Here is a 25,670-nt window from a genome sequence, read left to right as displayed (position 1 = left end):
GTTACTAAATGTCTCACCCAGCTCTTGCTCCCATTAGTGCTTTAATCCCTTTAAAAAATCTGATATATATATATATATATATATATATATATATATATATATATATATATATATATATATATATATATATATATATATATATATATACCTGAAATATTAGAGGTTTATGTGCTTGTAGGATATACTGTATTTGCAAATATTTGTATTGGTCCCCAGGATTCAAATGATACTGAGTTTTTAGTTGCTCCAATGAGACAAGGGATTCCTCTTGCAGTAAGTGTGCGAGTGTAAGGATACCCGATCTCCAATTTAAATTATTCAGATATGGTATGACATATTGAAACGGGTGTAAACTAATATATTCTTTCAGGAGAGAGCTTTGTGATTTTGTCAAATCGTGGAATTTTTTCCATACTTTTAGAAATGCTTGAGTCAGCGGAGAGGGATGGGGTGGCAAAGGTAAATGCCATTGAGAAATTATGAGTAAAGATTTAATTGGGACAAGAGAAGCTAGACAACTGCTCTTTCAAACAAGACTGGGCTGCAGCACTGTGGTCAGTTGACCTACTGTAATGGATCAGTTGTGGGACAGTTGCAAGCAACTGCCCCAAGAACAAACTGGTAGATAAAAGATGACTGACCAGCAGAAGCATTCCAGCATTTTGTAGCAGTTTTTCCAAAAGAAGAGAGTCAGCAGCACTCACCAATATGCCACAGTCTGACGGAGTAGATAAATAGAAGATGCTCGCCTCAACAGGACCGGATCCTTGGTCCACAGTAGCAATCCAATTAATTCGTAAGGGTGACAGCATCAGACAATAGATAGGTTTAGAAAAATGTAAAAACCTTTATTCCCCATGGTACAAATGGCAGCTGCTGGGTGATTATGGGTGCAAATGCCTTGTTTATGCTGCCTCTGTAGCTACATAACTACTTTGCAGTAGGCATCTGGACATAGAAAACCTGAGTAAGAAAATGACCCATATACGGTAATCCCACATGGGAGTGTTTTGGGCATGCTTTGTAACATTTGCATACGTCGCTTTGCAGGGAGGGGAGGAGGTGAGCTATGTCCATCACCTATTGCCAATGATGTTATGCTGGATTATCTGTCTCCAGATAATAACAGAGCAGTTACCATTTGTTGCAATTCTTTCCCCAGGTGATAATGAAATAACTACTGAAATATTCAGCATTTTTTATTCAATGTAGTAAAATGGGAAAAAAAAACAACATTTAAAAAATATATGTTTCATATAAAAACTTAATTTAAACAATAGGCCATTTAAGGGAAGTATTATTTTTGCTTTAAGAATTACTGTATGCTTTGCTCAAAATGACAAATATCATTATGTAAGATTATCCGAGTAAAAAATGTAAATCTGTTAATTTAAATATTTTTAGAGACACTTGAAAATCCTTCTTTGCTGATTATCCTTTGCTGTATGATTGCAGGACATAAATGTACTCTACATAGAAGATATAATTTGCAATGACAGTGTATATTTTTCTACAAAGGAAACAGATTTTTTGTGCAATCACTCAATGTAAGTATCATATGTCCTCATATAAAAGTAAATTTACCATAAACTTAAGAGATTAGAGAACTTTTGAGATAAATCAAGTAGAAAAGTAACACTTGAGTAATACAAAAATCTGTGATTTAGTTCGGTAATACAAAAATTGTGATTTATAGCGTTTTGATTTAGATACAGCTACATTTAAATAAAAAAAACTATTTGTTCTATTGCAAATTATGCATTTTATTGAATATAATTGATTTGAACTTTAAATTGTATTTTTTAAATCAAAATAAAACAAACCAGCCTCTATATCTCCCATGTGAAGACAAACAATTGCCCCAATTTTAATTAATAAGTTTGGCTGATGGAGTCCTAACATAATCAGTCCCAGCCAGCCATTTTGCATCTAAATCTCTCTTTGAACTAAACCTATTTTAAGTGATAATTAGTGAAGAACACTAAAAACATCAATCATATCAGTCTAAAATTGTTTAAAGTCAGTTCAATGGCTTTTGGCTGCCATTAATCCCTAATGGGGCCATTATGACCAAATGGACAACACTGATGAATCTTCGTAAGAAATTCTGACTTGCAACAACTTGTCCAAGAACTTTCAAGATAACTCAGAGGAACATAAAAAATCCCCCAAAAACTGCATCCAAAACTATTTCTAAAATGGCGTGTGCTCTTCTAGTCTTAAAGCTGTTCTGCAAGATAAAATTTAGTGGTATGGAAGACCAATGTTAAGTTATAGAAAGCGTTTGGTAATGCTTGTCCTTGAGGTTAATTTGACAGTTACATTTTCACGGGTGTAATAATGTTGTTAGATAACTTTCTTCTAAGTATCCCTGCACATAACTATATTATGAATCCTTGTTGTACAAATCTGTTATGCAGCACCAAAGGACTGATATGAGCTCATATTGTACCTATATGTATTACTGATCATATTCCCATACTTGAAGTATTAAAAAGGTATACTGTCCTTAAAGTTCCAGAAGAATACAGTACTTTATGGAAGCTCTATATGGCGTCAAATAGAAAGCCTGCAGCTCCATAATATGTGTGTATGACTTTTAAATTTGCATGGGCTCTACAGGCACATTTTGCCAAACAAATGGACATTTAGTGTGACAAATGTGCAATAGTAAGAGATATATTTGTTCACTGTTGAAGATCACTGTTATATTGTGCCTTTCTCTTAACATTTAAAAATTATTCATGGTGCTATATTGTACCACAATTAAAATACTCAGCTTATAAGCAGACTTTACTATACTTCCTGTTTTCCAATTATCGTTCATAGTAACTGCAAAAAGATAATTAAGCAATTTAAATAGAGGCATTCTACAGATTGCTTTTACTTCTGATGATCTAGTCCTTTGTAGATTAGTAGAAAAGCAAAAGAAAAAAGAATGCAAAAAATAAGCTGGTGATTTGCATCTTAAGCCAAAGCAGCTGTCGGATTATGTTATTTACCCACTTAACATTGGAAAAAAAGTATTGATGTATTTACCACAATTGTTATGTTGACAAACAAGTCAGATTAACACCATACAGTATGGTAGGAAAAAAATACATAAGAAAAAGAAAACAGGAATGAAATCGAAATCTGCTTTGGCTAACTGCCAACAGCATCAGTTAAAAGCAGATGATTGTCAAGATGACTGAATGACGTGTATACATCAATAATTCTACAAAGAAACTTCTTTGCAACTTTTTCTTAAACTGAATGACCCCATTAACATTGTAGAACTGAGATAGTGGGCCATACCGACAATATTGTCGGTATGTCATTAATGAATCATCCAAACCCATGTGTGCTTTTTTTTTTTCAAAATAGTTTTTATTTGGTTTTAAGGTAATACAAGATATTTGTATGTGTACAGTTTCATTTTACAGTTGAATTGAAAATATGCAAAGATTTAACAATTTACAATATTCAATAGTCAAACTAGATAAACTTATTGTCTTATACATAGCTAGTACATGTGGTTTACAGAGAGCATCTTGATTAGATAAATGGTTTAGTGTTATTCAATCTATGCTCCTTTTTTTGTTTAAAATATCAGTATGTATGGTGTAAAATATTTTTTATTTTATTAAGAGTTTCAAAACATATATAAAGTATAGGGTCTCTATTGGTAGCTCAAGCCTCCGATTTTTTGGTAGGGTATTGAGTTTGTGGACATAGGTATTCCAGGCCTGCATTGTTGCTAACTAGAGATGAGCGAACGTACTCGTTTCGAGTACTTACGCGCCCGAGTACCGCCATTTTCGAGTACTTCAGTACTCGGGTGAAAAGATTCGGGGGGCGCCGGGGGGCGGGGAGAGGCGTGGTGGTGCGGGGGGTAGCAGTGGGGAACAGGGGGGAGCCCTCTCTCTCTCCCTCTCCCCCCCACTCCCCACTGCTACCCCCCGTGCCACCACGGCGCCCCCCGAATTTTTTCGCCGGAGTGCGGAACTACTCGGAAATCGCGGTATTCGGGCGAAAAAGGGGCGTGGCCGAGCACGTTCGCTCATCTCTATTGCTAACATAGGAGGAGAGAAGTCATGGATGTTTATTGAAGGGTGATCGGTCGGGTATAGAGTTTCCACCATGCACATCGCCATAAGAGATCTCAGGGATCTATTTTTATTTGTTTGTTTTTCCATAAGACTCCATCCTGGTAGGTCGGAGTCTCGTAGCCAAGTCATAGATTGGCTTAGAATAGTCGCTTGAGTAGGTGTGCAGGTTGGGAACTCCCATTCCCCCCTGTTTGCAATGTTGGTATAGAATTTGTGCCACCACCCTAGGTCTCTTTCTGGTCCAAATATAACTCATGAGTTGGGTTTGAAATTTTGATATTATTGCTGATGGGATTGGGTAGCTTAATGTACGAAATAGATATAATATTTTTGGTAATAAAAGCATCTTGTATAAAACAATTTTCCCCATCCAGGAGAGTTCCGTTTTCTTCAAGCGATTGAGCTCAATTTGAAGTGTTTGGTGTAACGGGTCCATATTGATTGATACCATATTTCATAGGGGGTAGCATAGTTTTATGCCCAAGTATGGTATCTCCGACTGCCATTGGAAATGGAACTCCCTCTGGATATCCAACCTCAACTGTTTGTCTATATTGAGGTTTAAAATTTGTGACTTATCTACATTTAATTTATAATATGAGACTTTGCTGAACATCTCTATGCATTCCATTATTTTTCTCAGAGAGTTTAGTGGGTCTGATATAAATAAAAGGATGTCATCGGCAAACAGTCGTATTTTATGTTGTCTGTCACTTAGGTATACTCCTCTAATTTCAGGAGAAATTCTTATTAGTTCTGCTAGCCGTTCCATTATCATGATAAAAAGTAAAGGTGAGAGGGGGCACCCCTGACGAGTACCATTTGTAATTTTAAATGGTGACGATAAGACTCCTCCCACTAGCACCCTTGCACATGGCAGCGAGTACAAAGCGCGGATGGCTTGCAGAAATCTGCCATCTATTCCAAATTTCTGGAGAACCTCAAATGCGAATCTCCAATGTAGTCTATCAAACGCCTTCTCTGCATCCAAGGCAAGGAGGAGAGAAGGCGTCTGACTCGACCCCACACTTGAGATCAGGTTCAAAGCCCTTCTGGTGCCATCCGCTGCTTGTCTCCCTTTTGTGAATCCCACTTGGTCTTTATGTATTACCTCTGGGAGGACTTCTAACAGTCTTGTAGCTAGGATTTTAGAATAGATTTTTGTGTCTGAATTTAATAGGGAGATTGGTCTAAAGTGGGAAGGGACAGTGGGGGGTTTACCTGGTTTAGGGATTGTAGTGATTGTCGCTTGTAGCATTTCTGATGGTAAATAACCATCTGTCATTGCGTCGTTGAGTGTTTTTTCTAGGTGTATGGTCAGGTGGGGGGCAAATAGCTTGTAGTATTCATTTGAGAAGCCATCTAGCCCAGGAGATTTAAAAATTTTTAATTGGTTAATCCATGTGTGCTTTTTGATATTTTAGGTCTCCTCTGTTCTAAGTAAAAAATGATTGCTATACTTAAAATCACTTTTTTGTCACAAGGACCTAATTGTGAGAAACTGTATAACAGAATCCCCACACTTCTTGAATGGACTAGAAGCATTAACTAGGTCATTCTTTTGGAATATATTATATATTATTAGATGTTTTGGGCATGTTACAAACAAAAACATGTGTATGTTGGAGTTAGAGAGAGTTTGGAGTGTGTTTCCTTGGAGGTGGCATTTCTTTTCCTTCTTTGCTTGATGGGTTGCTTATTAAATTGTCATGGTTTGTATTTTAGCTGTTACTCTACTTTTCCAAATTTTATTATTAAATAATAAAAAAAAATTGTAAGACAGCACGATTAAAGATACTAACATCTAAACACTTCATATACTGTACCAAGTAATATCAAATGCATAGGGCAAAGGCAATGGAGGACAATATTGGACAACGTGATCAGTTCCTGGTACAGATGTCTTCCTAAATACAATTTACCTTTTTCACTGCCTTTCTTCTCCGATTCATCTGGACAGCTAATTAGTCAAACTCTCAAGTTTAGATTAAAAAAAAACTTTATCTGATTGAATAAACAGTGCAAATGCATATCTCAATTAATGCTTAATTAAAGTTTTTTTCAGATTTACCAGTCTTGTCATCAGCAGCTAGTACACAGTACCATAAAACATGTGTATGTATATCATTGGCTGAGCTAGTGCAAAGTTAAAACACAATAATAACAACTTTGAAGAGTTGACTTATTTTTGGTACTTTTCATATATGCCCTCAAGCGAACTACCCCTTTATTTATTACAAGGGGTAGGACAGAAATTTTTAAAGACATCTTCATCTACTTGGTGTGGTGAATGTACATAGTACATAGTGCAAATGAGCACACCATTAACCGCTCTGCAATACCATCATGATCCCATGCAGCTGGTTCATAGAAATGCAGGAATCAGCACAAGTGAAGACAAAGGGAAAGCCTGCACTGCACTCATTGCAATAAAAACTAAACTTTAATCAAATGGATGCATAAAAAAAACATATGCAAGACCGCTGATGTGTTTTGAACAACTAGTGCTCTTAGTCACATAGCCCCGCATTTTATGCCAAAATAAAATCTGCATAGTGCCCCTAAATATATTAGTGCTACACGTTCTGACCCTGAATAAAACAGCACTATACACTTTATGCTAGAGATGAGCGAGCACCCCATTGAAGTCAATGGGCGACTCGAGCATTTTTGTATATGACCAATGCTCGCTAAGGTTTTCATTTGTGCAAATCTGCAAAACCTACGAAAGTGATGGAAACGACACAGAAACTGATAGGGCAGGCGAGGGGCAACATACAGGGCTGCATCTCAGGTTCCCAGGTCTCACTATTAAGCCACAATAGCGGCAAGAGTGCCCCCCCCTAACAATTTTTACTTCTGACAAACCCTCATTAGCAAGGCACACCTTAGCTAAGCACCACACTACCCCCAACCAAGCACAATCACTGCCTGCGGGACACACCGCTGCCTCTTCTCCTGTGTTACATGCTGCCCAACCCCCCCCCCCCCCCGCACGACCCTGCGTCCGCAGCGCACACAAAAGTGCCCCTGCGTAGCCCTCAGCTGCCCTCATGCCACACCACCCTCATGTCTATTTATAAGTGCGTCTGCCAGGAGGAGGAACCGGAGGCACACACTGCAGAGGGTTGGCAGGGCCAGGCAGCAACCCTCTTTGAAAGTGTGGGTGATAGCCCACAATGCTGTTGAGAATTGATAATAGATTGACGTTCCATCTTCATTCCAATCCTTTGCCACCTCCGTCAGGAGCTGCAAACGTGGGCATAAAGGGGAGTCCGCTGCCAGCCCAGCACTTCTATACATCTCCACAATGCAGCAATACTCGGTGTGGGAAGTATGTGAGCGGGCCCTGGGTCAGCCTCTGTCCCAGCAAACACCCTGAGTGGCCCAAAGTGCTGCGAGTGACATAGTAATGGGGACTCCATGTGTCCACACACTACTCATTCTGTTTGGGTGCCGGATACCTCATCGACAACGCAAGGGGTAAACCATCTGCACTCTGCACCCTACCCAAGTTTGTCAGTGTTTTGGGGACAGACAGGTAAAACACCTCTATGGGAAGTCTGTGTGCACCCACAGCATGGGTGGCCCCCAGGAACCCACAGACAGTACATAAAGAAATCCCATTGCAGTTCCCCGCATAGCTAAGGTTACGTGATAGAAAATACATGTTGGCTTTGGCCCACACGCCATGCCCTAGACATTCGTGTTTTCTTTAAAAGTGCCAGGCAGGTACAACTCTGCTATAGCAAGTCTGTGTGTACCTGCAGCATGGGTGGCTAGCAGGAACCCACAGACGGTACAGAAAGAAATCCCATTGCAATGCCCCGGATAGCTGCGGTTGCATGAGAGGAAATACATGTTGGCTGCGGCCCACACGCCATGCCCTATACATTCAGTTTTTTTTTTAAAGTGCCAGGCAGGTACAACTTCGCTATGGCAAGTCAGTGTGCACCCGCAGCATGGGTGGCTAGCAGGAACACACAGACGGTACAGAAAGAAATCCCATTGCAGTGCCCCGGATAGCTGCGGTTGCGTGAGAGGAAATACATGTTGGCTGCGGCCCACACGTCATGCCCTAGTCAGTCTGGGTTGTTTTTCGGGCCAGATAGGTAGAACACCGCGATAGGAAGATTCAGTGCACCCATAGTATACACAGACCCCTGTAATATTCCTGTAGCAAAGGTATAAGCTGAACACAGTAACAGTTATGTGGCAGAAGTCTAGGAAGACCCCAGTAACATTTCTGTAGTAACAGTATAGACAGACCCCAGTAACATTTCATTAGCAGAAATATAGGCAGACCCCTGTAACATTTATGTAGCAGCAGTATTGGCAGACCCCTGTAACATTTGTGTAGCAACAGTATATGCAGACCCCTGTAACATTTTTGTAGCAGCAGTATAGGCAGACCCCAGTACCGTTTCTGTAGAAGTAAAGGCAGACCCCAGTAACATGTCTGTCGCCGCTGTATAAGCAGACCCCTGTAACATTTATGTAGCAGAAGCATAGGCAGACCCCAGTATCATTTTTGTAGCAGAAGTATACGCAGACCCCAGTAACATTAACGTGGCGGAAGTATAGACAGACCCCACTAACATTTCTTTGGTAACGGTATAGACAGAGCCGAGTAACATTTCAGTAGTAACAGTATAGGCAGATCCCAGTAACATTTCTGTAGCAGAAGTATAGGCAGAGCCCTGTAACATTAACGTGGCAGCAGTATTCGCAGACCCCAGTGACATCATTGTGGCAGCAGTATAGGCAAACCCCTGTAAAATTAACGTGGCAGCAGTATAGGCAGACCCCAGTAACATCCTTGTGGCAGCAGTATAGGAAGACCCCTGTAACTTTCTTGTAGCAGAAGTATAGGCAGGCAGACCCCAGTAAAATTTCTGTAGTAATAGTATAGGCCAACCTCTGAAACATTGGGATACCATGAGCGTAGGCGAAGGCTGGAAAAATTAGTTGGATAAGAGTGTAGGCGTGGGCCCTACCAAGAGTACAAGTGTACCTATGAAAAATTTATCAACCGAGAGGGCAGGTGAAACCCATAAACATTTTTTTAAAGATATAGCTCACTGTTGCTTAATTTGTAACAGAGCCTGTAGGCAGCCCTGTTGAAAAAATTGGTTCATGTTACAGTCTCAATACTTTTGAAACTTAGAAAAATTGTAAAAACATTGGTAGATGCAGATGAGCCTTTTGGGCCACAGACAAATTGGCCATTCAGCACGATGACATGTTGTTTCTGGAGGAGGAGTAGCAGAAGGAGGACTAATGTCAGAGACAGATTGACAAAGCGAAATGCCCCGTTTTACTGGTGACAGAGAAGAGTGCTTTTATCTGTGGTTGCAGCGAAAAGAATCTTTAGGTTCCGCTGCTCTCCACCAGTGGAGAAGAGTCTGGGGAAATCCAAGCTTTGTTCATCTTTATGAACGTAAGCATGTCGGCACTGTCGGTTGACAGGCGGGTACGCTTGTCCGTGATGATTCCCCCAGCTGCACTAAACACCCTCTCTGACAAGACGCTAGCGGCAGGGCAAGCCAGCACCTCCAGGGCATACAGCGCAAGTTCATGCCACGTGTCCAGCTTTGACACCCAATAGTTGCATGGAGCAGAGGCATCACGAAGGACGGTGGTACGATTGGCTGCGTACTTCCTCACCATCTTTTTACAGTGCTCCTTCCGACTCAGCCTTGACTGGGGAGTGGTGACGGAGTCTTGCTGGGGAGCCATAAAGCTGGCAAAGGCCTTGGACAGTGTTCCCTTATCTGCGCCGAACATGCTGCCTGATCTCCGCGCCTCCCCTGCTACTTGGCCCTCGGAACTGCGCCTTCTGCCGCTAGCGCTGTCAGATGGGAAGTTTACCATCAGTTTGTCCACCAGGGCCCTGTGGTATTGCATCACTCTCGAACTCCTTTCCTCTTCGCAAATGAGAGTGGAAAGGTTTTCCTTATACCGGGGGGTCGGCTGAATGCTTCAGCTAGGGATAATGAAAAAGGACCCCGGTTTTATTTTGTTGGTTTGCAGAACTGGGGCCATGATTAAGAGGGACGGCCAGGGGGAAATGGAATTGTGTCGCTAGAGGTGAAATTCTTGGACTGGCGCAAGACGGACCAAAGCGAAAGCATTTGCCAAGAATGTTTTCATTGTTGGAGGAGAAGGAGGGGGAGGGTTTAGAGGAGGTGGCATAGACCGCCGCAGATACCACCACCGAGGAAGGACCCACAATTCTGGGTGTGGGTAGGACGTGTGCGGTCCCAGGCTCTGACTCGGTCCCAGCCTCCACCAAATTCACCCAATGTGCCGTCAGGGAGATATAGTGGCCCTGCCCGCCAGTACTTGTCCACGTGTCCGTGGTTAAGTGGACCTTCCCAGTAACAGCGTTAGTGAGGGCACGATTGATGTTGCGGGAGACGTGCTGGTGTAGGGCTGGAACGGCACACCGGGAAAAATAGTGGCGACTGGGGACCGAGTAGCGCGGGACCGCCGCTGCCATCATGTTTTTGAAAGTCTCTGTTTCCACAAGCCTGTACGGCAGCATCTTCAGGCTGATCAATTTGGCAATGTGCACATTTAATGCTGGAGCGTGCGGGTGTGTGGTGGCGTATTTGCGCTTGCGCTAGCGACAGCTGGACGCTGCGCTGAGAGATATTGCTGGATGGGGCCGAGGACAGCGAAGGTGAGGGTGTGGGTGCAGGCCGGGAGGCGCTCGTGCCTGTGTCCTGATAGGGGGGTTGGATCTGAGTGGCAGGTTGGGGCACAGGGGGAAAGGCTGTGGTGCGACCCGGAGGTGGTGAACGGCCTTCGTCCCACCTCGTGGGGTGCTCGGCCATCATATGCCTGCGCATGCTGGTGGTGGTGAGGCTGGTACTGGTGGCTCCCCGGCTAATCTTGGCACGACACAGGTTGCACACCACTGTTTGTTGGTCGTCCGCACTCTCACTGAAAAACATCCACACCTTTGAAGACCTAGGCCTCTGCAGGGTGGCTTGGCACGAGGGGGTGCTTTGGGAAACAGTTGGGGGAGTCTTCGCTCTGGCCCTGCCTCTACCCCTGGCCACCCCACTGCCTCTTCCAACCTGTCCTGCTGCTGCACTTGCCTCCCCCTCTGAAGACCGGTCCTCAGTTGGCTTAGCGAACCAGGTGGGGTCAGTCACCTCATCGTCCAGCAGGCTCTTCCTCCAAATCCTCTGTGCACTCCTCCCTTGGACTTACTGCCCTTACTACTACCTCACAGATAGACAACTGTGTCTCATCATCATCAACCTCCTCACCCACTGAAAGCTCTTGAGACAGTTGCCGGAAGTCCCCAGCCTCATCACCCGGCCCCCGGGTGCTTTCCAAAGGTTGGGCATCGATCACGACAAACTCCTCAGGCTGGGAGGAAGGAGGAGCAGCAGCCAGAGGATTCAGAGTTGCAGCAGTGGACGGCGTAGAAGACTGGGTGGTCGATACATTGCTGGATGCATTTTCTGCTATCCACGACAGGACCTGCTCACACTGCTCATTTTGTAATAAAGGTCTACGACGTGGACCCATAAATTGTGATATGAAGCTGGGGACCCCAGAAACTTGCCTCTCTCCTAATCCCGCAGCAGCCGGCTGCGATTCACCTGGACCAGGAATTCTGCCTGTGCCCACACCCTCACTTGGACCTCCGCGTCCTCGCCCGCATCCACGGCCACATCCTCTAGGCCTACCCCTACCCCTCAGCATGGTGTATTTTGAATACAGCAGACACAGAGCGGTGTAAAAAATTAGGCAATTATTTGCCTGCACTTGGAGGCTGACAGCGGTTATGTTACGCACACTGTAGGCCAAAAAAATTAAACGCTAGGCTGCAGAAAGGCCTAGCTGGCTAATAGTGAGCCACTACAACTCCTAGCAGCCACGCAGTAAACTGCACACGCGCACAGGTAGCCCTAAGGAGGATTTTTTTTTTCAGATGCTTTTGAAAAAAACAGGAGCCTAGATAGCGTGTATATGTCTTCCCCTCTATCAGCGGCTGTGGCCGTACGCTGTGCGTGAAGTTGACGGGACGAACAGAGCGGTGTAAAAAATTAGGCAATTATTGGCCTGCACTTGGAGGGTCACAGCGGTTATGTAATGCACACTGTAGGCCGAAAAAATGATACGCTGGGCTGCAGGAAGGCCTAGCTGGCTAATAGTGAGCCACTACAACAGTAATGCACACGCTCACAGGTAGCCCTAAGGAGGAGTATTTTTTCAGTTTTTTAAAAAAACCAGGAGCCTAGATAGCGTGTATATGTCTTCCCCTCTATCAGCGGCTGTGGCCGTACGCTGTGCGTGAAGTTGACGGGATGCACAGAGCGGTGTAAAAAATTAGGCAATTATTGGCCTGCACTTGGAGGGTCACAGCGGTTATGTAACGCACACTGTAGGCCGAAAAAATGATACGCTGGGCTGCAGAAAGGCCTAGCTGGCTAATAGTGAGCCACTACAACAGTAATGCACATGCTCACAGGTAGCCCTAAGGAGGAGCTTTTTGGGGGTACTTGTTGACAGGATTCTACACTACCACTGTTCCTGCCTGACCAGTACTGCCCCTATACTCTGTATAATTGGTTGCAGACTGACAACGCAATAGTCTGCAGAGCCCAAGATGAAAAAAAAAAGTGCAAAACTGCTCCCAGCTGCCACAACAGTAATGCACATGGTCAGAGGTAGCCCTAAGAAGGACCGTTGGGGTTCTTGTAGACAGGATCCTACACTACCACTTTCCGTATCTCAGCAGCACTTTCCCTATACTCTGTATAATTGACTGCAGACTGAGAACGCAATAGCTGTAATAGCCTGCAGAGCCCGAGATGAAAAAAAACTTTTTGGGTGCAAAACTGCTCCCAGCAGCCACAACAGTAATGCACACGGTCAGATGTGGTCCTAAGAAGGACCGTTGGGGTTCTTGAAGACGCTAACACTCTCCCTATAGCACCAGCAGCACCCTCCCTAATCTCTGCCAGAGTGTGTCTGAGGCTAGCCGCGGGCGGGACCGCTTTAAATACTTGGCGGTCACTTGATCTCACCAGTCACTCACTGCAGGGGATGGGATAGGGCTGGAATGTCACAGGAGGAAGTTGTAATGCCTTCCCTGCATGTCTATTGGCCAGAAAATGGCGCAAAACATGCAGGGAAGGAAATTGAATTGACTCGAGTACCGCTTGGTGCTCGTCTCGAGTAACGAGCCTCTTGAGTACCCTAATACTCGAGCGAGCATCAAGCTCGGACGAGTACGTTCGCTCATCTCTACTTTACGCCATGACTAAAACATCACACACTGTATTTCTGCATACAACACTACACACTGTATTCCTGAATATAACACTGCACACTGTGCCCACTGAATATAGCAGTGCCATATATAGCCCCATCATAAATTAGGGACACACCCTAAAGTCAGAGTGCCACAGGATGCCCCTCACCCTTTCAGTGAGAGTTCCCACACCGGAGATAATTGGCCTCCCTGGGTTGTCAGCTTTGTGTAGTTTGGAAGCATGTAGAATTCTCTAACCTTGGGGTTCTCCGGTATCAAGTCCAGACGTTTTGTGGAGCCCACAGACGGGCTTCTGATGAACCTTTGTTCTGGATTATGATTTTCTCCAGCAGGCTTCGGGGTATTTTGTCGCTTCCGAATTGTATCGTGTGCACACATCATCGAACCAGATCAGACACAAATGCTGGTCTAAAACTGGGAGAGTCTCTACAATGTATAGAGGCTCAAGCCTTTTATTATAACACATGACAACCGCCCTTCAATGGGCGTGCAACAGATTACATCAGTAACATATAAGATTCTCATTTGTCGGATCATATAGAATCTCCCACCTCTCTGCCCACCCTCTTCCAAGTGCTGATGTAGCATGGACTTTTGTCCTAGCTCCAGTCAGGTCTGTGTATAAGCAAGTCTTATCAACATGTGCTCAGGCTGAAGCAATTCCTTTGTTGTAGAAGTTTCAGGATGGGAGGGGTGAAGAAGTGCTAATTCAACACTCAGTGTTGGACACAGGATATAAGGATATACACATAACACTATGGCCCTTAACTCTTAGAGGTCTCTTGTGCAATCCCTATGTACTTAGCTAACATTACATCATACATCCATTGTCTAGCAAATACCATGATTAGATTGTGTGTGTGTCCTTTAAACTCCTCAGAGCTAAAAGTCATTACAACAGCAAAATATATTTGATTTATACAAATATCGATAGACATTTTATACTAAATAATTATCATGTCTATCACAATCCCCCCTTAAAATGTCTATCCTCTAACTCTCTATCTGATTTTCACAGTTCTCTGCGCATGAGCCTATAACTGGAGCGCGTTGAAGGTTCGTTTTAGAATCTTCAAGGGGGTGTAGGACTTGTCCACTCCTTCTGGGGATGCATCCAGCAAACTCATGGTGGGAGTGGCTTTTCCAGCATCAGTTTCACAGGTCTCTCTGACACAGGGGATAACACAGCAGACTAGAACAGAAAAGGTAACCATCAGTTCACATACAACAGCAACGCCCGTCTGTGCCAGGATTCTTTACCACCCGCTCATCCATGGCGAGTGCTGGTCCCAAAAGTTAGCTCTTTTCAGTTAGTGCGGTCAGCTTCTTAATGGCAACTGCGTCTTTACCCGCGGGTCACGTGTCGTCTAGGATGTAGGTACAACAAGTCTCCCCTATCATCTTACAGACACTCCCCTTTTTAGCTAAAGTCATATCTAAGGCCATTTTATTTTTAAAAAGTCATAGTCGAAGTAGGTCCTATTGGTCGACTAGTCCCTATAAGGCGTCTCTAGTATAATTTATAAACCACTGTTAATTATAATAAAACATAATTAATCCAATCAACGTTTATTTACCATAATGATCAGGAAAATGGACTCGAATCTAGTTTTAACTTGATCTCTAATTTTTATTTTTTTTTAAAACTTGTCAGGTACCCCCCTTGGCTATCCTATGACGTCAATGTACACGTGTAGATCAAAACTACCACCAGGGGTCTCTCTTGTCACTCTAGCATAATGTTACAATACTAGTAGCGTGCACAGGTACGCACGGCGTGGGACTCCCTAATCTTCACCCACACCAATGTCCCTCCTGGAGATAGTCCTAATGGTGAACACGTCCAGGTCGCCTCACCCTGACCCTACACTACCTAGTGACAAGACTGGAAGGAACCGCCGTACCTATGCGGAAAACAAGGATAGACCAACATGACAGGATAACCACAAAACACAGACTGAGTTGGATCGAGATAAATTAACTATTGGGGGTAACCTCATTATCCTCAATGCTGTCTGACAGGATGTGGAGGAGCATAAGGGCTTTACTAAGGCACACTCCCCTGTCCAATTACCCTCCAGGTGGGTCCTCTACCTCATGTCTCCACAAAGCCAGTAAACATCTCCTAAGGACTAGACCTGATTCTGCATCTATTCCCCTCCTATCGTACTGTAGGAGGAGCAATACCCGTTGGTGAGTTCCCCAAAAATCTCCCTCCACCCTGCCTATTTGCCCGGCAGGTGTAGTTTCCAGGGTAGTCAGTAATACTCTCTCCGGTGCAAACACTTAAGTAGTTATAGAGTATACCTTCTTCCACTTCTCACAAGCAGTGTAATTAGCGGAAATGTTCGTGAAGAGACTAATAAACCACTCTTCAGCATCTACAGGGAGATTTAGGGGGACCATCCCCGAGTGTAGTCGGGCACTACCGCACACACAACAGTTAGACTTGTTGCTCCTGTTAGCATTGTACCTCATCAACTCCAACCAGAGATTCTGGTCAGAGTAGCCAGTCGCTACTGTCAAGGTGTCCACAAAAGGTAGGGTCGGCTATGATCATCATGTTCGTCAAGGTCTTTATCTTACGGCGGAGGGGGTTAATTATGGGCACGGGACTAAGTGAAGGCTTCCATTCGGCTGCATCTACCATATCCCTTATTTTAAACTTCCCTAAGGGATCTATCCTCCCGTACCGGTATGTCCCCAGACTATAAGTCCCTCCGTCCCCCGGGCTTGGATCTCCCATGGTTAGTGTAACAACCGCATTAAAACCAAGCAGCATACTAAGTTCAGCCTTCCAATACCCGCTGTCCTTATTATTTTCGAGGAGGGTTATACGACTAATTAGGGATTTCCCGCTCTTATCTTTCTTATTTAAGGCACTTCGCGGTTTATAGGACTAGTGTGTTCCTGCGTTCCATCCCACTAATCCCCAATAACGGCAGTCTTCTCCCCAGACGTTATCAGTGGTGCAAACATATTGTATTCCCCGGGTATGCAAGTCATATAACTAGCTGGACTGAGCTAAATCTGGTCCGCTGTGGGATCTTGCGCCTAGACGAGGGACCACAATACAATAGTCGAAGGAATATGCGGCTACTTGAGCATTGGACGAGTTATACTAGAAGGTAACCATACCCTCATATTCTTCCGACTAAGGATTCCAGTTGCCACCCTCCTCTCTCACCAGCCCTAACCAGAGTAATGTCTTTGGCACAACTAAGACTGGTCTCCCGGATCTGAAGCTTTCTTACAGTATGAAGCATGGATCCATGTAAGTCTTTCGGCTAGTTTCACAGCTGTGGCAGTAGTCAGAAGCACCTGGTAGGGGCCATCAAATCGGGGATTCCTGGGGAACTTCTTGATGCGCACCCAATCCCCAGGCTGCAAGATATGTGTCCCAGTGTCTGCCTCTGAGTCTGGAAGAGAACACCTGTGCATAGGCTTTGGTTAGTTCTTTAACAACGGAAATCACATACTCAGTCAACACATAAGATTGTAATTGTGACTACTGAGGATAGTAACAACCTAGCCTTGGGGCTAGCCCAAACTATCTCGTAGGGAGATAATGTATAATCCCCCCTGGGTTCATATCTAACACTGTATAAGGCTATTGGATGACAGTCTTTCCAAAGTGGCGTCATTTTTAAGTATCTTACTTTTTAGCGTGCCACTACGTCTCTCCACCTTTCCACTACACTAAAAATGGTAGAGTATATAAAAGGCCTGGGATACACCCAGAGCAGACATGAAATGTTACATTCACCTGCAAAGTTTATACCTCTGTCTGACTCTGAATCACTTCTGTTACCCCCATATTCACTGTTTACCTCGTTCATGAGCTTCTTTGCGGCTACCTACTTGTTTACCTTGGTAACAGGGTTGGCCTCCAACCTGCAAAGACATCAACAACAACAAGCACGTAGTCATACTTCCCAACAAGTGGGAGCTGAACGTAGTCAATTTGCAATCCCTGAAATGGGTAGAGTGGTCCCGGCAAGTGTGATGTGGCAAATTTACTTCTGCCCTGTCTCACCCATGGCATAGATCATGCTAAACCGGACAAATGATGCAGCAGCTACAGAGAACCCAGAAGTCGCCCATCGTCTTTCAAGCGTCGTCGTCATTGCTGGTTTACTAGGTGGGTCTTTCCGTCCATCAGCTGGGCCATCATGGGATACAGGAACTGTGGTGGGCAAGTGCTGTTGACTGTTCACCACACGCTGTCCTGTTTCTGCTGCTCCCATATCAGTCCATTTATTCTTTTCTTCCTTGCTGGCTTGTAACTGTAAAAGTCTTTAGCATATCAAAGTCCAAATTTTTATCAATGTCCAAAGTTTTTTACCACTGACTCATGCTGTCAGTATCTTTCTTCTTTCTTCCACGGCTTGAGGGCCGCTGCCTTTGCTATGCTGTCAGCGAGGGTGTCGTCCCTCGCCTCTCCAGTGTAGGAATCGGTGTGAACTCTCAACTTTGTCAGGTAGAAGTAGGGCCTCCATGCGACTCTGTACCGCTGCACCATTCTCAATTGGTTGTCCTGCTAAGGTAAAAAACTGTCTGGCCTTCCATATTGGGCCGTAATCATGAGCTATGCCAAATGCATACCAGGAGTCAGTGTAAAGGGTTGCCGTCTTACCTCTCGCCACTCTACACGCCTTAGTGATGGCCTTTAATTCCGCTTCTTGTACTGTGACATGCGGAGGCAGAGCTTCTGCTTCTAGGACATCTTGTTGTGTGACCACTGCATATCCGATGTGGAGTCATCACTCCTCACCCTGGTACCATCTACAAAAAGCTCAACATATGCATTATCAACAGCGGTTCTGGTAACTGTTTGCATACCTGCAGTTTCTTACTGTATTAGTACTAAATAATCATGCTGATGTTCCATTTCACATGGCTCGGAATCTTGTAGCACAAAATCATTTATTTATTTATTTTTTTTAAAAGCCCAATAGCTGATCTACAACACCTAGATCATCTATGACCCAGATCCTCTATGCCTCCCCCCTTTTGAACCGGAATACTCAATGGAAAAAAAAGAGTAATTGCGTTCAAACTAGTAAACCAAGAGGCACAAAAACAAGCACTTTGTAGGTCAAGATGACATTGTATGCAGCGAAGTCTGAGCGAAAATCTCCTTAAAAAAAAATTTTTTTTTTCCCTTCAGGTCGCAGTTAGCATTTTTTAACACAAGGGGGCGCAACACAAGTAAAATTTTACGTCACCCAGTGTAATAGTATTTCAGGGTATGGCCAGCGTTTAGCTTTTACTCTCCTGTCGGAATATAATTATAGCTTCAGTGTAGACTGACACTAGAATATACAAAAGACTTAAAGAAAAACTAAAGAATACGGATGAATTAACATCCTACTCTGGGCAATTCAGTCCCTCTTTCTTCACATAAAAAGTAAAATTACTTCATCAAATTGCGTGAAAAAGTTTGCTGGGTGACTATAGGGAAATTATTTCATCTGTAGGAGCCTTCCATAACATCATCGGTCTGAGTATCCATTGGAGAAGCGGGCAATGGAAAACAGAGCCCCTGGGAACATGACAGAGCGTCCCCTGCCATGCATTCCTGGTCTCTGCCCCCCATGCATCAACTCCAATCTTCCATACACTATAAACCAGCTTAGTCGTCTACTATGTCCCAAGCTGCATCTTCACAAAGGTTTGTTTCCCTGAACTTATCACACATCCAAAGTGGCCACATCTTGGAGCGTAACAAAGTCTGGTCAAACAAAACCTTACTTCAGACAATCATGATGTTAGCACTGGATACAGTGGCATTGGGGAATATAGGCCTCCCAAATGCAGCAAAATGGCCGCCAGAGGCAGAAAGGGGCGGGGCTACAAATCTCCCAGGTGAGGCAAGATGGCTGCCGGAGGAACGGGCGGGGCCAGGGGCAGCAGCACTTCCAGGTGAGGCAAAATGGCCGCTGGAGGAGGAAGGGGCGGGGCCAGGTCCTGTCCCGGATGGGGAGGGACCGGAAGTAACATCACACACCCTGAAAGTGAGCACATGGGGGGAAGTAACTTCAGGGTGGGGGCAGGCCTCACTACATTTACTGCAGAGTCACACTATGTTGAATTGTAAACATTGCAAGCACGGCCGCCATTACAGGGAGGGGCTGTAGTCAACACAAAGGCATTACATTGTTCATAAGCAATACACATACCCCCCTACATGCTTTCCCCTCTTCAATCTCTTAACTACGTTATACCTCCTCCTAGCAATCTAAAAACACCTTTCTTTCTGCTAGGCTTCCTGCTCATCTTCTGAAAACTTTCTACAACCTATCTTACCATATTCATTTCTGCTTATCTGTCCATAACCTGACATTTCTTTCTGCAACTTTTCCTGGTCCTTTCCCATTGTTCAGTAAACTCTGCTGCCTTCCCTTCAGCAACCAAATCACAAGCTCTATGGCCTTTGTCCTTGCTCACTCTGCTCAACTCTATTCTATTCGAAGTTTCTGGACACAGTAGTGTTTCTCTTGTAAAATCTGCTTTCTTCAAATCCTTCCCATATAACCTCTCTTTCCCACTCAGATTACAATGCACATTAATTCTACAAAACACTAGACAAAGGAAACAGAAGGGTTAATTGGAAAAAGCTTTCAGTTCACTCTTACCAGCAGCCCTCCCCCCAATAATAAACACTGCACATTCTTTCTATAATACCAGACAGACGGGATTACTGGAGAATACCCACAACGGCTCAAGGTATATATCTCATCTACCTTTATATCAACCCAAGGTATATATCTCATTTACCTTTTTTAACAACCCACCGTCTACTAGTAATCCCGAAGAGCACTTCTTGTACACGTTCTAGACAGAACATTTTAGCTATACACAGAGACTGACGATTATTTTCAATGACCAAGAGTTTCTGGAGTCAGCCGTCACAAAGCACGGCTATACTTCACACGTATATACCTTTTCACATATGAGAACATAACACGCTCAATCATAAAAGGTAGATATACGTATCATAAATTTTCCTAACCTCACACTAGTTTACCTAGGAGCAAGTGTCTGGCGTGTTCCCTCAGACCTAAACAGCCGAGTCCGCCCTTCCGACACATTAACCCTCACAGAATTTGTCTCTTGGTCTTGTATACACAATTTTTAACCGTCTTAGACATAGCAGCCACAGCATACAAAATACCCCTAGACAGGTAACATGGTGATTTTTCGAGTGGACAGACCTGTCTTTCAGTGAAGGTCCAGTCTGGATTAGATACAGGCAGATTTAGCAGTCAGAACCCAGATCACATCGGTAGATTTACATAAAGCAATCTTACCGTGTTCTGTAGATTTTCGGGCCCCTGAGTTCTGCGTGCCATCTGCCGATCTCTGTACGTTCCAGGCTGTGACCTCACAGATCCACTCGCCCACCCAGGGACGCCACTGTTCTGGATTATGATTTTCTCCAGCAGGCTTCGGGGTATTTTGTCGCTTCCGAATTGTATCGTGTGCACACATCATCGAACCAGATCAGGCACAAATGCTGGTCTAAAACTGGGAGAGTCTCTACAATGTATAGAGGCTCAAGCCTTTTATTATAACACATGACAACCGCCCTTCAATGGGCGTGCAACAGATTACATCAGTAACATATAAGATTCTCATTTGTCGGATCATATAGAATCTCCCACCTCTCTGCCCACCCTCTTCCAAGTGCTGATGTAGCATGGACTTTTGTCCTAGCTCCAGTCATGTCTGTGTATAAGCAAGTCTTATCAACATGTGCTCAGGCTGAAGCAATTCCTTTGTTGTAGAAGTTTCAGGATGGGAGGGGTGAAGAAGTGCTAATTCAACACTCAGTGTTGGACACAGGATATAAGGATATACACATAACACTATGGCCCTTAACTCTTAGAGGTCTCTTGTGCAATCCCTATGTACTTATCTAACATTACATCATACATCCATTGTCTAGCAAATACCATGATTAGATTGTGTGTGTGTCCTTTAAACTCCTCAGAGCTAAAAGTCATTACAACAGCAAAATATATTTGATTTATACAAATATCGATAGACATTTTATACTAAATAATTATCATGTCTATCACACCTTCTCAATTCCCTTATATATTTCCGAGTCAGGTTTTGATCCAGTTTGGTGTAATATCTGGTGTCTGTTATCTGTCTTTCTGCTTCTTTCATGTAGTCCAATGTGTTTATGAGGACTATAGCACCACCCTTATCTGCAGGCTTAATGGTGATCTACTTGTTTTTTTTTTGAGTGCATAGATGGCCCTTCTTTGCTGCATATTGATATTTAATGATTCCCTTTTCTGATTGTCCAGTATAGTAAATTGCAGCTCATGTCTAAAGGAGTCTATGTATTTATCCAAGGTGGGATTGTGACCAGGAGGGGGTGTCCAATCAGACTTCTTCCTGGCCCCTAGTTTCTCCTGTGTTTGAGTGTTTGGAGGTCCTGTCTCCTCCTTGTCATGGAAGAATGATGAAGAACGTCCAGTAAACGAAAACAACCTAGTAAGTCATACTTGGCTTTTTCTGTCCGCTCAGCCACTCCAGCCACCTTATTCGAGAGAGGGACAGTATTTTTTTTATTGTGACTATGTTTGGCAGAGATGGGAATACATCTTTAACGTGTTCCGCAACTTCATGGCAGGGAACACAATACTACATACTGGGAGTGATCATTGGAATCGTTCAGGACAAAGAAAATTGATAGGTAAAGCTTCCAGAGATGTCACTGTGTGGTTGAATCACATAGCCTAAGCTACCTGGATGTGAAAATATGCAAAAGAAATTGGTTCAGCAAAGACTCTTAGATGACTTGTTGACAAGACCCCACAAATGTAGAATCACGCAGCCAACTAAACGCACATTAATTTCCAACACAGTCACTAATTTGGTCATAATAACGTACCTTTACATGGGGCAATTATCACCCCTATAATCGCTGGAAACAAGAAATTCAGGTGATAGTTGTCCCGTGTACACGTGGCCAAAGCAGGGCACTAACTAAGAAATCACCTAAAAACCAAGTGACTATAGTCCTGTATAAACAGACAGTCATTCATCATTGCAGTGAATGGAGGCAGGCGGCTGGAAGAGATCTCCCCATGCTCCACCTTTATTCTCAATTCCTCAAGAGGGTTTGGTATAAATAAAATCAAATAGGTCTCTACAGGGAGGTGACTTGAATCATCACCTCCTTAATAGAGAAGCTTTTGGGATTTTTAACTTAAAATAAGGTTACCCAAGGCCTAAATCCTAATAAAGAATTAGTTTCTTTTTTTTTTTTTTTTTTGGTATTTGGTGCAGCTGCATCCCGTCAAATCAAAAAAATACAAAGAAGTATAATTTGTTATTTAGTCATATATGATATATAATAAAAACATGTCTAACAGATTCTGTATGTCCCTATTACTTTTTTTCTTAATTGTAGTATTAAAACAGACATGTCTTTGATTATTGGGATTTGTCAGAGGTATGTTTCATGGATCACAGGCCTGCAAAAAAATTTCTTTTAAGAGCTGTTTTGGTTTTTCTACGTAATCTTTATATTTTTCGGTACGCTGAATCAGAAAATGACCTCTGTTTTGTCATAGGACATCACATTTCCTGACAATTCAGCGTTAGATCAATAGCGTGAGATCATGACAGATCTTGAGCTATCCGGCACTGATAGCCGGCCTCCCACTTCAACACCGGGGGTCCATGGGAGATGCCCCCTCGCACTGTTAACCCTTTCCCTGCCACAATCTATGTAGATCGCTGCAGGAAAAGTGTTCACAGAGAGAGCACGCTTAGGAATGACGGGCTAACACGAAGAGATTGTGGGAGTTACTCCTACTCTTTCCGTTTGTCAGTGGCAACAGCAGCAGTGAGCCGGCGACACTGGCAGTAGTGGCAGACACTGAGCAGGGGAGCGAGCTGTCAGCGGCCACAGCAGCAGAAAGCCGGCGTCTGGAACAGAACTGAGAGGTGGCACAGCGGCACAGACACATCTGTTGAGGGAGCTGTGAGGGAGCAGATGGCTTGAGGAGATGCTCTGCGGCTCTGTAAGTCACAGCACAAGGGCTTCGCCAGGGAGGTGGGAGGGCACAGCCTCATAGCAGGGGGATTCCTAGAGCGGCTTCAGTATCACATTGTCAGCACAGGTGCCACCTAGCGGTTTGCCACGGGGAGAAGGAAGGGGGACGGCTGCTCCGGGGATATTGATTGCTGCGGCATGCTAGGACCTGGCTCATGGCAGCCAATAAGCTATTGGGGGGCATCACCCCCCTATCAAGCACCCTGTATCTTGTTTCCATCCATACATCTGGTGGCGTCAAGATACAGTAGTACCACAGATGAGAACCAAGAAAAAAAATTGCATGAAGCCCGTGCATGTCAGAGCCTGCGCGGTCAGCTTGCAACATGTTAATGCTGGTTTCAATTAGCTCACTCTGGAAGTTCTTTTCTTTGAAAGTTATGTTTTTTGGCATTGTATATTATAAATGCACTGATGTGATTTAATTAATAGTAATTTTGACTTTAAATTTAGTTAAAAACCCTAAGAAAAAAAAATACCAAAAATGGAGAAAATTTGCTAAGGCCTTAGTCAGACGGGGGTTTTTTCGCGCGATTTGCGCATGCGCATGCGTCCGGCGATTTTTTAAAACCATTGCTTTGCAATGGTATCGGACATATGAGCGCTTTTTATGCGCTCGTCTGATAAATTATAGAACAGAAATCGCAGATCGCCCCTATCTATGATTCCTGTTCTCCTCTATATGCGCTCAATGGGGTCGGCGGCAGCAGCGCCAACCCCATTGAGAACATATAGAAGACAAATCATTCTTCTCTGCCACAGCTGTTACAGCCGGCTCCATTGAAAGCAATGGGCTGCCGGCGTGCGTGGGATGAATTGTCGGGAAGGGCTTAAATATATAAGCCCTTCCCTGCAATTCATCCAGAAAAGTGTTAAAATAAAAAAAATATTTTATGAATTCATGAATGAGTGTGAGTGAGACCTGCCTCTGATTGGCTCAGCGCTGAGCCAATCAGGGGGCAGGTCTCACTCACACCTCCTTCACACCCACTGCAGGCCGGCCGCACGGAACTCCGGCTGCCGGGAGCAGGTGAGTATATATATATTTTTTATTTTAACACTTTTCTGGATGAATTGCAGGGAAGGGCTTATATATTTAAGCCCTTCCCGACAATTCATCCCACACTCGCCCGCAGCGCATTGTTTTCAATGGAGCCGGCTGTATTGCCGGCTCCATTGAATGCAATGCGCTGGACAGCTCCGGCCCGTTTCTAATGAAACGCGGCTAGGATCAGATTTTCGGGCGATTTTTGGGCACAGGTCACGCGATTTGCGGATGCGCATCCATCATGCGATCCGCAAATCGCGCGAAAAAACGCCCGTCTGACTAAGGACTAAATTTGAAGAGAATTTTGCATTTTGTGGTTAATCAAACAGCTTTTTAGTCGCAGATCTGTGTTATGAATGTTCATTCATTTTCCTTTATATTTAGAGTAATTCTGTGTTTTCATAGAAAAAAAAAATTGGTACGGAGGAAAATTGTATAAAATAATAAAAGACACTACGTACCTGTTAAATCCCCCATTTTTCCAGTGCAGCCACTCAGATGCTCCCCACCAGTCTCTGTTTACTAGACTATGTATACAGAGGATATGTGCAGGGAATGTATGTAGCAAGATCAGGAGCTAAACCCATTCCATATGTGGCAGGTGCAGGCTGTGTCAAACAGCTGACCCTTTCAATAAATAGGCAGGATCCTAGTGAATTCTGGGCCCATCCAGTTAACACCTTAGAGGCAGTGGTCAGTCACAACCACAGCACCAAAATGGGGCTCAGTCTGTCACACAACCAGTCCCCCTACAATGGGATTATGTGGTGCCTATTTATATAGCAGCTTAGGGCCTAACAGTGGTCTCCAGGCCTGCCATGCAAGTTAGTTTCTTAGGCCCTCCCACAGGCTTAATAAGCTTCAGAAATATTGCAATGCATTGTACAAGTAATACATATAATGTGTTGTACAAGCAAATTTTCAAGTTCCCTTGTGGTCCTACTAAACAATGTAAAAAAAGGCTAACAAAAAAAGTTCAATAATATTTAAAATCAATATTAAAAATTCAAAGGGCACCCTTTTTTCATCTCTTACAAATTGAAACAAAAAATAAACATTTTGGTATCACTGCACTTCAGTCTAAAAAAAAAAAATCAGACTAAAAATCAGACCTATTAAAATATCATGTTACTTTTCCTACACAATGAATGT

General features: G+C 43.9%; 1 long non-coding RNA gene across 1 annotated transcript in view; it reads left to right on the top strand.

Moving 5' to 3' along the window:
• Positions 1–1,491: 1,491 nt before the first annotated feature.
• LOC136631473 (uncharacterized) overlaps positions 1,492–25,670 on the top strand; it is a 69,267-nt gene continuing 45,088 nt past the window's right edge. The window contains exon 1 of the long non-coding RNA XR_010793025.1: positions 1,492–1,547. This is a non-coding gene — a long non-coding RNA (uncharacterized lncRNA). The remainder of the gene's footprint in view (positions 1,548–25,670) is intronic.

This window comes from Eleutherodactylus coqui, chromosome 6, assembly GCF_035609145.1.
Source record: "Eleutherodactylus coqui strain aEleCoq1 chromosome 6, aEleCoq1.hap1, whole genome shotgun sequence".
NCBI lineage: Eukaryota > Metazoa > Chordata > Amphibia > Anura > Eleutherodactylidae > Eleutherodactylus > Eleutherodactylus coqui.
Note: the sequence above shows the minus strand (reverse complement) of the source record. Positions and strands in the feature narration are given on the sequence as shown.